Here is a 12,066-nt window from a genome sequence, read left to right as displayed (position 1 = left end):
AGGATTGCTGGAGGTCTGAAAACAATGAAATCCCTTCCTTTTCCTTTTTGACAAAAAAAAAAATCAATTACTATAGCTTTTCCCCTTCAGTCACTAGGGAAGGGATACAGGTAGGAATAAATAAGAAAATCCTTAGTAATGTCAAGACATAGTATTTCTTTGAATTGTAGATATTTTTTCTTTTATAAACCAGATAGTCATCAATTCTTACCCTGAATGAAGGGCTGGGGAGAATGAGCTCAGGGCACTGAGACTACTTCCCAGCCTTTGGCACTCCGTCGTTTCCTTTCTGTAGACTACCCACGTGGACATGCTCCCTCTTTCATTTTAAACACACAGACATCTTGTAATATTCTACCCCACCCACCATGAAATTTGAGTTTTAGCCAAAATCCGTGACTTGTTCAGAAATGCTGCTGTATCACTCACCAAGAATTCTTAAACTTACCACATAAATATTTAACCATAAGGACAATGTTAAAAGCCATTTCTGGAGAACTGCTTAAATCACTTCCCCCTGTTTTAGCAGGGTCTCTCCAGTGGAGACAAATAATGCTATTTATTTCCTTGATGTCCCAACATTCCGTTCCAAATGACACACACACATTAGACTGTCCTTCAGCAACTCCCTGACACAACCTTTGGCTGACACCAGGCAGGAAGCACAGTCAGCTTTTGTGGTAGAGACAATTACACAAATCACCACAGACGGTAGGTAGGGGAGGGCAGGGGCACGGGGGCGGGGAGGGCGAACCCTGAGATGCACAGGGACTTCATGCTACATGGGTGCTTAGAAATGTTCTACAAGAGCCGCGCAGTGGTGGCCCACGCCTTCCTTCCACCATTTGGGAGGCAGAGGCAGGTGGATCTCTGTGAGTTCCAGGAGAGCCTAGTCTGAAAAGTGAGTTCCAGGACAGCCAGAGCTGTTACACAGAGAAAGCCTGTCTCAAAAAAAAAAAGATCAAAAAGAAGAAGAAAAAGACAAAGAAAAGGAAGGAGGGTGAGCAGGAGGGAGGGAGGGAGGGAGAAAGGAAGGAAGGAAGGAAGGAAGGAAGGAAGGAAGGAAGGAAGGAAGGAAGGTTGTATTGGACAGAGTGCCTTGGGCTCAGCCCAAAGGATAGTCTAGCACGTCAGATTTCAGGTTATGACTCTCAGCTGGGATGAAAATAACCAAACTTCAGGGAGGTCATAACCTTTTGGGGCTTTACATGAAGCAAATATTAGTGGTTGATTTTGACTTTTACTATACATCATCATCGTCATGGCTCTATTATGAGGCTTCCTTTGACGTCTTCACACAAAAGAAAAATTGGGGACCATCCCCAGACTAGCACACCAATAGAAAAAGGACTGAAATCTTTGAAGGAATCTCTTTTATGCGTTATGCAGGTCTCTGTGACTCGCCTATGTCAACTCTTCATTCCCCAACTCAACCACTTTCCTTCTTGTCACAGTACAAATGACGACACTGAGGCACTGAGACTAAGTGAGGGGTCCAAACAACACAGTGCTGAGAGAATTAGAGCCCAAGCAGGTTGACTGTAGAAACTAACCCCAAACACACCTGAGTCAGGTGCCGTGCTGAGGGTGACGGTGCTGCTAGCTGTGAAGGCACCTTGAGCCAGTTCCCTATCAATCCTTACGGTGGCTGGGAGTGGCCCCTGGCATCTCTTCCAGAGGCTTAGTCAGCTCTTAGGCTAGCACACTCTGCAAGGTGGAGATCCCAAGCCTTTTGTTGGCTGGGGGATTGACCTTGAGTTTCATCAGCTTCTTGCTGCTCTTGATTCTTATTATCCTATCGTATCAGGAGTCTGGGCAAAATCCGAGACTACATAATTTGGTACTATCATCAGCATCATTTGAATGTTATGGATGGAAATAAGAGCACAGACTAGCTGATTCAATAATTTAACCAAGCTCACTTGGTTAAAACTCGAGCTGTTGAATTAAGAAAAGTCACCTTCTTTTCCTTTTCCTCAGATCAGCAGAGAGACAGAGAGAGAGAGAGAGAGAGAGAGAGAGAGAGAGAGAGAGAGAGAGAGAGAGAGAGGGAGGGAGGGAGGGAGGGAGGGAGGGAGGGAGGGAGGGAGGGAGGGAGAGAGAGACAGAGAGAGGGAGGGAGAGAGAGAGACTGTATCTGTGTCATAATCAAAACCTCTCTCTTGTCACCAGGACTTGAGTTATTAAAGCAATAACCAGGCTCTTTAAGAAATAATAAGTCATTTCGGCCTCAGTTTGGGTTCACAGACACAGAAGACAGCTGTATGTGAATACATAAACATCAGCGTAAAGCATATGCGAACACAGACTGTCTCTAATCAATAATCCAAACAGGAGAGTTAAAGTAACCAAGTCCATCAGAAACAGTCCAGCATCTGTCAATCTTTCTGGAAATCGCCCCCCTCCCATGAAGTCTTCAAACTATCTTGATTTAAAAATCAACCTAATAAAAATCTAATGTAATTTAGCACTAATTCCCTCAATTTGGGGTTACATTTTTGAAGTCATATGTTTTGAAACTATTTGTCATCTGGCTCCCTGATATTTCTGCTATGAAGCAAATTAGAGCAAATCCCTCTGATACTGCTGGGGGAACAGTCATTTTCTTCCATTTGGAATGTGGCACGAGCATATTTTCTAATGGGATATTATGCAAAGCTTATTCATTTGACTTGGCCAACAGTGCAGCTTAGTTTAAACTACAGATATTATAATCTTCCCAGGCTAGCTGTATGTACCCTGATCTTATTGTAAATCTACTGTAGGAGCTAGGAACTTTTTTGTCACATTAGAAACACACACACATTTAAGCATTTTCATTTTTTTTTCTTTTCCTAATGAAACTGTGTGTGAAGCTGTCAGCAACCAGCTACAGATCCTATATAGCCTGGACTGACTTGGCCAACTGTCATCATAGGCAGTGCACATTCCATCCTGGATCCCTTGGTTCACTGCTCCAGGGCCACTCAGTCTCTGATGCTTCCTGCCGTTCTTCTTTCTGCTGTAGCTGGCACTTTGCTTCAGCAGAAGAACAAACTGGAAGAGTAAAGGCTTTCAACCTACGGAACCTTACATCACGTGTCCTCCAGCCTTGTCTCCTTTTCCCATGAAAGCTGGTTTCTCTGCAGCTTCTCCTATATCAGCAATGAGCACACCATCATTAGCTCAGGCAAAATTCCTCTCAAGTTCATCCCACCTGCAATGTTCCCCCACATCCAATCTTGCCTCTCTCATCCTCAACATCATCTTGTACTTGGGTTTTATTGATAGTTTTCTGGTGCCTCATCTGCCTACTCTGAATGCACAGACTCCAGAGAACCTCAGTCAAAGCATGCAGGCTCTCTGGCACCCTTCTACTTTGGCAAGAGGAAAGCTACTATCCTACGGTAGCCATGTGGACTCATTGACAGGATGCTTCCTATCACCTCTCCAGCCCTGTGTCTTTCGATCCTTACTACTGTTTATTAAAGGTATAAGGCAGACTCTGCTGTCCCCACTGCTCCTTCTCCCTGGACACCTCATTGCAGCTAGCCATGGGCTAACTGTTCTCCTCCAACCTGGGCTAAGTTAGACCTTGTCAACAAGGCTCAGCCTGATATCCTCGTGTGCTTTCTCTTGCTGTGATGAATACTCTGACCCAAAGTAACTTGCAGGAAGGAAAGGGATTATTTGGCTCATAGATTACAATCTATCACTGAGGGAAGCCACAGAAAGCGCTCAAGGCAGGAAGCTGGAAGTAGGAGCGGAAGCAGGAGCTACGGAGGAGCGCTGCTTACTGGTTTGCTTTGCCTGGCTTACTCAGCTACCTTTCTTAAACAGTCCAGGCCCACCTGCCCACTGGGATAGCAAAGGGCCCTCTTGCATCAAATAACAACTAAAATATCCCACGGACCAGTCTGATGGAAGCTATTTCGCAATTAACCTTCTCTCTTCCCAGGTGACTCTAGTTTGTACCAAGCTAATAAAAACTAACCAGTATGTCTGGAGACTACATTTTCTTCCTTTTCTTCTATTTTGTCTTCTGTTCTTCCTTCCTTTGTTTGTCCTTTTTGCTTCTTGTTTCCCTGTATATTTATTTAGTTATTCATGTATGTATGTATATATGCATGCATGCATGCATGTATATGTATGCATTTATGTGTCTGTGAGGAAGCATGAATGCCATGAAACACATGTGGCAGTCACAGAACCTCTCCCAGAAATCAGTTTGTTTTTTTCATGCCGACGTGTGGATTCTAGGGATCAAACTCAGATTGTCAGCCATGGCAGCAAAAGCCTTTCCCTGCTGATCCACCTCACCAATCCTGCTGATATTTCAACTCTTCAATTTTCCTTTCTTTTGTTGCTCCTGATTTTAAGGGAGATTCGCACAGCGTGAAACGAAGCAGCTTAATATGCACCACCCCTGACAGTGCCTTAACAGCTCGGTACTGTCATCAACACTAACTGCAATGCCTTTTCATCTCCTCCAAAGCAAACCTTGCCCATGTACCAGTCATTGCCTGTGTCTCCTTCCTCATCCTCCAAGACAAACCCTAACCCTTTGCATGTCTGCATGTCTTTGCTTAGTCTGAATATTTCATGTCAACAGAGTGATACGATATATCCCCTCGTATGTCCGGTTTCTTTCACGTAACATGATGGTTTCAAGATTCCTCCATGATGAGCACAGTTTAGTAGTCATTCCTTTTAATGGATGGATAACATTCAATGGGACATATGTAACATGATTTGATCAGCTATATATCCAGTTATAACATTTGGATTGCTTCTGCTTCACAAAAACTCTGAAATTAGTGTCATAGTGTCCTTTTTGAGTACCTGGCCCATCAACTTTAAATTGTAATATCCCCTCCATAGTCTCTATCTCCTAACTCACTTAGGCTTTCTCTGGGGCATTTGTCACTTTTGAACAATCCACTTAAGAGCTGTATTTGTTCATTTTCTGATCACCTCCCCCTGGAATATGAGCTCTAGATGGCAAGGTAATTTTGACGTTTACATTACTACATTGTCTATGTGTGAAAAAGGGCTTGTCACACAAAAAATAATTGGTTGAATGAACCAAGATAGCCAAGGAAGGAGAGTTTGGGGTCTGAAGACTCAAACCTTAGTGTATTGATCACCACAGGAGAGTGGTACCTCTGCCCAGTAATCTCAACTCTCCTGGACCACTGATTTTTCTATTCTTTCTCATGGTAGGTCAAGCCCAAGTCATGCTGGTAAGATTCATCAGGAAATCTTGGTCAAGAGAAGAGTTGCCAGCAAGAAAGAACTCTGTGGACTGAATGGAGTGGGGATAGCAGTCATGTGAAAAACTACCAGCAGTTTTAAGTGTTTGCATGTGTGCAGTGACTAAGACAGTTTAGTGGTCATTTCTTTTAATGGATGGGTAACATTCAATGGGACATATCTAACATGATTTGATCAGCTATATATCCAGTTATAACATTTGGACAAAAACTCTGAAATTAGTGTCATAGTGTCCTTTTTGAGTACCTGGCCCATCAACTTTAAATTGTAATATCCCCTTCATAGTCTCTATCTCCTAACCCACTTTAGACTTTTTCATGTGAAAAACTACCAGCAGTTTTAAGTGTTTGCATGTGTGCAGTGACTAAGACATGAATAAGAGCATTGGAGACCTCAGGGCAGTTAATGCCTTACATATCCCTCCCCATTGGACACTGGGATATGAATTTGTCATACCTTAATTGAGTTCAGGTGCCTCTTCCTTTGTGACTTTGATTTTTCCCAGCATCCGAATTGATTTTTTATTTTTAGAGTATTTAGGGGAATTCATTTGCATGAAAAGTCTAAGTATTTAGAATGTCTAAAACACTATTTCAAAAGAAAAGGAACAGAGTTGGAGAACATAAATAACCTGGAATTAAGACTTAATAAAGAGCTAAAATGACTGTAGCCGTGTGGTATCGGCACAGAGTTAGACATATAAGGGACAGGAAAGGATCACCTAGAAATAGACTGGAGTGGAGAGGGAACTGGCCTTTGATGAAAGCATACGAATAAGTATGGGGGGAAAATATAATGTGACAATGGAAAAGTTGACTGTGTGGAAAACATTCATACACAAAATAAAATCAATAGTATTTTATAAAAATCTCCATAACCTAATACAGGAAAAAATTTAAACCAGACACACACACAAATAATTTCACTGGTCGTTAAAGAAAAATGATTAACTTGAACTTTGCCAAAGTTAGACGATCTGTTCTTCAAAAGATACTAAAATGTAAATATGCTACCCCAGAGTTTCTGATAAATAAGATCCACACATCTGAAGAATGACTTGTATATCCTATAATTCATAAAATTTTCTTTTAAGCCAATGTGAAGAAAATGAAGAAGCCAATCCAAGAATGAGAAAAAGATCTAAAGTGAATTTAACAAAGGAAAAGAAAACTTCATCATTTGACAATAAACTCATGAAAATAAATATTTGGAGTTGTCAGTTGTTACAGACATAATGTAAGTAAAACATTATACAGTTCTATTTCAATTCCAGTATTTTTTTTAAATACTAGCAATGGCAAGTATTAGCAAGGCTATATTCAATCACAGCTCCCAGACACGGCACATGTATTGCTGATGAGAGTGTAAAGTCACACAGTGACTGTAATACAGTTCAGTCATTTCTGAATAAGCATTTTCTGTAGAACCCAGGAACTCCCCACCCCCACCCCATGTATTAACCTAAGAGAAATAAAAATGTATGCACACAAAAGACTGCTCCGTGAATGACCACATTGGGTTGATTTATATAACAAACACTGGACATGCAGCAATGTCCAACATGTCCATGAACAGCCGTCTGTGTTCGTGGAATACTGCTCAGCAATAAGAAAGAATAAATCACCAACTTGTGCAGCATGACTAATCCAAGAAACATTACACTGAATGAAAGAAACTACACCTTATGCCGCGTAACCAATGGATATGGTGTTTCAAAACTACAAAGGATTGGGCAGCATGGGAGATGAAGTTGGGGGGGATGCTTATCTATAAAGAAGGATGTGAGAAATACATGAAGTGACATCTTAATTGATACGAGACCCATGGTCTACAAATCTGCGGAAACTTATCAGACTTCAAGAATAAAGGGTATATGGTTTGCATATTAGATGAACTAAGATGAACAAGATAATATGGCTAAAAACATCTGCCACTTTTCTCGGTACTTTAATTTCTAGAAAATTAGATCACATGACCACAAGTGAGCCGTATCCATAATACCAAATCTGAAAATGACTCAGAACCCTATCAACAAAATTGGTGACGAAGAAGTATAGTCAGCAATAAAAAGAAGGAATTACTGGTGTAAGGGCATGATGAATTGGTGAGTCTCAAAAACAGCATGTTCTAAAAATATGGAATTGTTTCAAAGTTAAAAAATAAGTCCTTTTCCAAGATATCCCCAAAAAAGATACCAAATACGGAACTATCTTTATGTGATGCTGAGCAATGGGGATTACGATTATCAGTGTGGAAACTGGAGGCTGCATGAACATTTTGCTGGAAGGGGGGCAGGAGGCTGATGGACAAGGGTCAGTTTCCTGGGAAGAAGAGATGTAGCTTGGCTGTGCTTCATGTGGCTCAAGAGGCAGAGGCAGGGTCAAATTTCATTCAACTGATTATTTCACTATTGCTTGATTGGAGACTTTTTCTTCTCCACGTGTGACGGGAGGTCACAGTACTGGAGTCATTTCTGGGATCTGTTACAGCATGACAAAGCTCCACAGCAGCATTTTACTCCCTATCCTCACAGTCTCAGGAGGAAATGGGTGACTCTTTTAATAAAAATTCCATGAGCAAGTTGTTCTAGGATGAATGCTCTTGATTCATGTTCTTAATTTATTATCAATAGTAGAAGTAGTAGTATTATATATGGTGGCCAAAGAATACCTTTTATGGAGTTATTTATTACTTCCACCTTTACATGGGGACTGGGAATTGAACTCGGCCTGTCAGGTTGGGACAAGCTCCCTCACCTTTTGAGTTCTCTCACCAGTCCCTCTTGGTCTGTATTTTTCCTCTTCAAACCTTTGGGTAAGTTTTCCCTTACAATATTTTTTTAGTTTTTTACTTAAAATTAAGAGCAGTTTCCAGGTCTTTAGATGAAAGTAAGGATGACCAAAAAAAAATACTTGCCAGTCCACCATGCAAGTACTGACGAGGCAGAATGACAACTCTTCACAGTCAAGGACAGATCTCATACATCAGCTGACACTCAGAAGGGCACAGAAGAGACACTGTGCCTTTACTGTGTTAGAAAGCCTGCCTCCAATTCCAACCTGCTACTCTTTAGGGTCAGCTTCAAGAGGATCATATCTGTTTTCCATGTTTCATCCTACCACACTGAAGTATGGATTCTGGACTTGTGAGATCCAGTATTCGTATTTGTGGACTTGGGAAGAAAAAGAGGACACAAAGTGGGAGATGCTACATAGACAGATTCTTATCTATTAGTTCTGCAGCTCAGAAACCGCTGATACAGCTTTTATCAACAACCAAACCAATCCGACTGGAGTTGTTTCTCCTCACATTAATTTTAATGCAACTTGTAAGTCATAGACTCATTTATTTTCCTCGAGCACCTGACAATAACATAATTTTCTTCTTGCAGATCTTCCTTTCCATACCGTACCTTTAAAATGTATGCGTGCTGATTTTCTATGCCTGTTGATGTTTCTATGACCCCGATTCACTTTTTTTCTACAATTTACTTTGTTTGGGAGATGTAATGCTTGATTTGGATTAGTGATTTCAAATAGGGCATGACTAGTTTAAGAGAAAGTGGCTCATCTATTTTCACCAAGGTACCTTCCTAAATCATGTTTGTATTTTTGGTTGTGAGCCTAGCCTTTAACGGCTGAGCCTTCTCTCCAGCCCCTAATTCATGTTTGTGCCCCTCAGCATTGTGGTGGCTAATACTGACTGCCAACATTAGAAGAGCCAGAGCCAGCTAAGAACTTCGAAATACAATCTGAACACTTCCTAAATTGGGTTAAATGAGGCACAAAGACCTTCCCTAATGGAAACAAGCATTCACTTTTAATGACTCCACACATTTAAAAGTAAAATATGTAGAAATAAACATTATAACATGATTGGAGATGGCAGGAGATCAGCCACTGTAAGAGAGCCAGGTCAAGCCTATAGCTTCCAGATTTTGATGGGGTACCAAGGCAGGGTCATGGGGAGTGTTCAGAGGACTGAGAAGGACTAGTAACTCATTCGTAAGTAAGGGTTTCCATGCCGTAGCATTTTGTATAGTGAAAACTCCAACTGAGGCTTTCAAACCTTAACATGCTGAACCTCAGACTGCTACAAGGTTAGACAAGGGTCGTTGCTTCAGACACTGGAGCTACAGGAATGTACCAGACAAAACAGAGGAATACAAAACTATCTGCTGTTATAAAGTCTATGCCCTGGAAGAAAGAGATAATAAACAAATAAGTAAGACAAAGGTACTTATAAAAGATTTGATTGTGGTACATTTAAGGAGAAGGAGAAAGGGAGAAGTCGGGGGAGTATAATTTTAAAACAGATGATCTGAGAAGGCTACCTGGGAAAGTGTGCTTCAGAAAACAACACAAGCACAGCCCAGACATGAGGACCTGACCAACATGGGGCCTTACTGAAGAAAGATGTCCCAGATCTGAGAATCAGAGAGGCCCTATGGCCCCAGTGAAGCAAGGAATGCTGGAAACATAAAAACAAGTCATAGAGTTGTCAAGGCCAAACCTCTTGAGCCCTGAGCAGGTTCACACTAATTTAGTGAATGGAAACCAAAGCAGATTTTAGGCACAACTCTGTGTTTTGATGTAAGTTCTAGAATATTCTGAATGATGAAAATATTTTTAAGGACACCAAGATAAAAGAAGTAATTGGAGATGCAGGAAACATATTTGCTTTATGGTACAAAAGGAAACAATGCAGGACAATACCCAACTCACTGGCATTTAGGAAAGTATGTTTGCTTTGAAAGTCTGTTCTCTTACAGTTAGTTACAAAAAAGGATGAACAGAAAGAAAGAAGACTGTTGTTTTCTTTTGGATTGGTTTTATTTGAGGATGCTGGATATTGAACGGGTCTTCAGATATACAAAGCATGTGCTTAACCACTGAGCTGTATCCCCACTACCTAGAATATGTATTCACAAAGAGAAAAGAGCCAGCACTATAGTATTAGTACTTGAGAAGCTGAGGCAGGAGGTTCACCTATTTAAGGCCAGCCTGGGCTACATAGCATGATTCTGTCTCAATAGGAAAGGAAAGGAAAGGAAAGGAAAGGAAAGGAAAGGAAAGGAAAGGAAAGGAAAGGAAAGGAAAGGAAAGGAAAGGAAAGGAAAGCAAAGGAAAGGAAAGGAAAGGAAAGGAAAGGAAAGGGAAGGGAAGGGAAGGAAGGGAAAAAGAAGGGAAAGGGAAGGGAAGGGAATGGAAGGAAAGAAAGGAAGCGGAGAGATATGATTAGAAAAAGACAGAGAAGGAAGAAGGGGTGGGGGACAGAAGGAGAAAGGGAAGAAGTGAAGGAGGGGAGGGAAAAAGAAGGAAGGAAGGAAGGAAGGAAAGAAAGAAGGAAGAATGAAAGCAACCAAGCCACCAAGCAACCAACCAACAATGAATCAATGAACCAATGAAAACACAGCAAATAACCATCTGAACATGTCTAAGGACCAGAATCCATCCACGTACTAGCTTGTACTAGTGTGTGGTTAATAAATATTTGTTATCATTGGAGCTCTTAAAACCAGGGACACACCCCTCCTTCTCATCACTCTTTCTATAGATTTGGTTGTGTAGGCACCTAGGTAGGAAAACACGTTAGGACAAAACTTGTCCCCTCAACAACTTAATCAGAAACAGGGAGAACCCCATTCCCCTCTGGAAGACATGTAACTTTCTAATTAGCATCCCGGCACACAGATGACTGGACAAATAAATAAAGCAGGAAAGGAAAAATTACCAGGGATGAATTCTGATAGCACTTAGTGTTTACTCTTAGCACAGCACTAGGATTCTACAACCAGCTCATTTTTAGAAACCACTCCCTGAGCTTGGTGTTAGCATCACTGACATGCTGGCTTTCTAGAGAAGGAACCCAATAATTTACAAAGAGACAAGCTGCCTAGAGTCCTACAGCAAGTAAGTACAAGAACAAGGGTTAAACCTGGGGTATGGAGTGGTTCAGTGATAGAGGGCTTGATCAGCATGCATAAGGTCCTAGGTTCAACCAACCCATAACGGACAAGAAAAATGAACAGGCTGGCAAAAGTGTGGACTGTCTGTCCCAGCCACTACCCATTGATAATGGTCAAGGTGCGTCCAGATGTTCATAATGGAACTGAAGGAAGTAGTGTCCCCGTAGTCTGGCTTGAAGATGTTGTAAGAGACTTGCAGACACAGAGAAGTGCACTTCCTATCTGGTTTCTTGTTTGTGTTTAATGCCTGAAAAACTCACAATGGAAAACAGATGTCCACTGTGGGGACAGTTCGGATATATTTTTTCTGTACACACTATTCCCGACACACTAAGCGAAACAAGACAGGGGTCAACCAGGATGTAAAAGCAGGCACCAAAACAAGGGTGGGATTCCTTGGTGATTCCCCTGACACCCAGATAGATCAGTCGTCACCAGCTCAAGCCCTCACCATCCCTCACTGCGGCTGTTACATCCCCCCTCCCTACCCCACAGCCTCTCACGTAACACTTCCAGCCAGGAACACTTCATTATACCATTTCTAGAATCATGTGGCCTCCTAACCCATGCACACTGCACACTCTAGAGGTATGTTCTAAAGTTTCCTAACCTTTCACAACTTCATCCCTGCCCCACGCCTTGATACCTTAGACCAAAATGCCATCTCAAATACTAGAGTTCAGGATCACAATGTTAACTTGCCCCCCCCATTAATAACTCGTTTTCTCACAAGCAAAGGTGGTAGAAATTATTATCTTTAACCTAAATTGGTATTGGAAAAGGCTTTTCCCTTTGAGATAAACCTTTTTTATTTTTAATTTTAAAAAGACACCTCAAAGGCACTC

At 41.5% G+C, this 12,066-nt stretch overlaps 1 protein-coding gene across 5 annotated transcripts in view; it reads right to left on the bottom strand.

The window, feature by feature from the left end:
* Positions 1-12,066, bottom strand: part of Il1rl1 (interleukin 1 receptor like 1) — a 65,826-nt gene that overhangs the window by 25,611 nt on the left and 28,149 nt on the right. The window contains exon 1 of one of the 5 annotated variants that reach the window (XM_013117334.3): positions 212-310. The exons of the other annotated variants lie outside the window; for them this stretch is intronic. The gene's annotated coding sequence lies outside the window, so the exon portion shown is untranslated. Of the gene's footprint in view, positions 1-211; positions 311-12,066 lie in introns of those variants that run through there. 5 annotated transcript variants of the gene reach the window in all.

The sequence above is a fragment of the Mesocricetus auratus genome, unplaced genomic scaffold, assembly GCF_017639785.1.
Source record: "Mesocricetus auratus isolate SY011 unplaced genomic scaffold, BCM_Maur_2.0 Super-Scaffold_100021, whole genome shotgun sequence".
NCBI lineage: Eukaryota > Metazoa > Chordata > Mammalia > Rodentia > Cricetidae > Mesocricetus > Mesocricetus auratus.
Note: the sequence above shows the minus strand (reverse complement) of the source record. Positions and strands in the feature narration are given on the sequence as shown.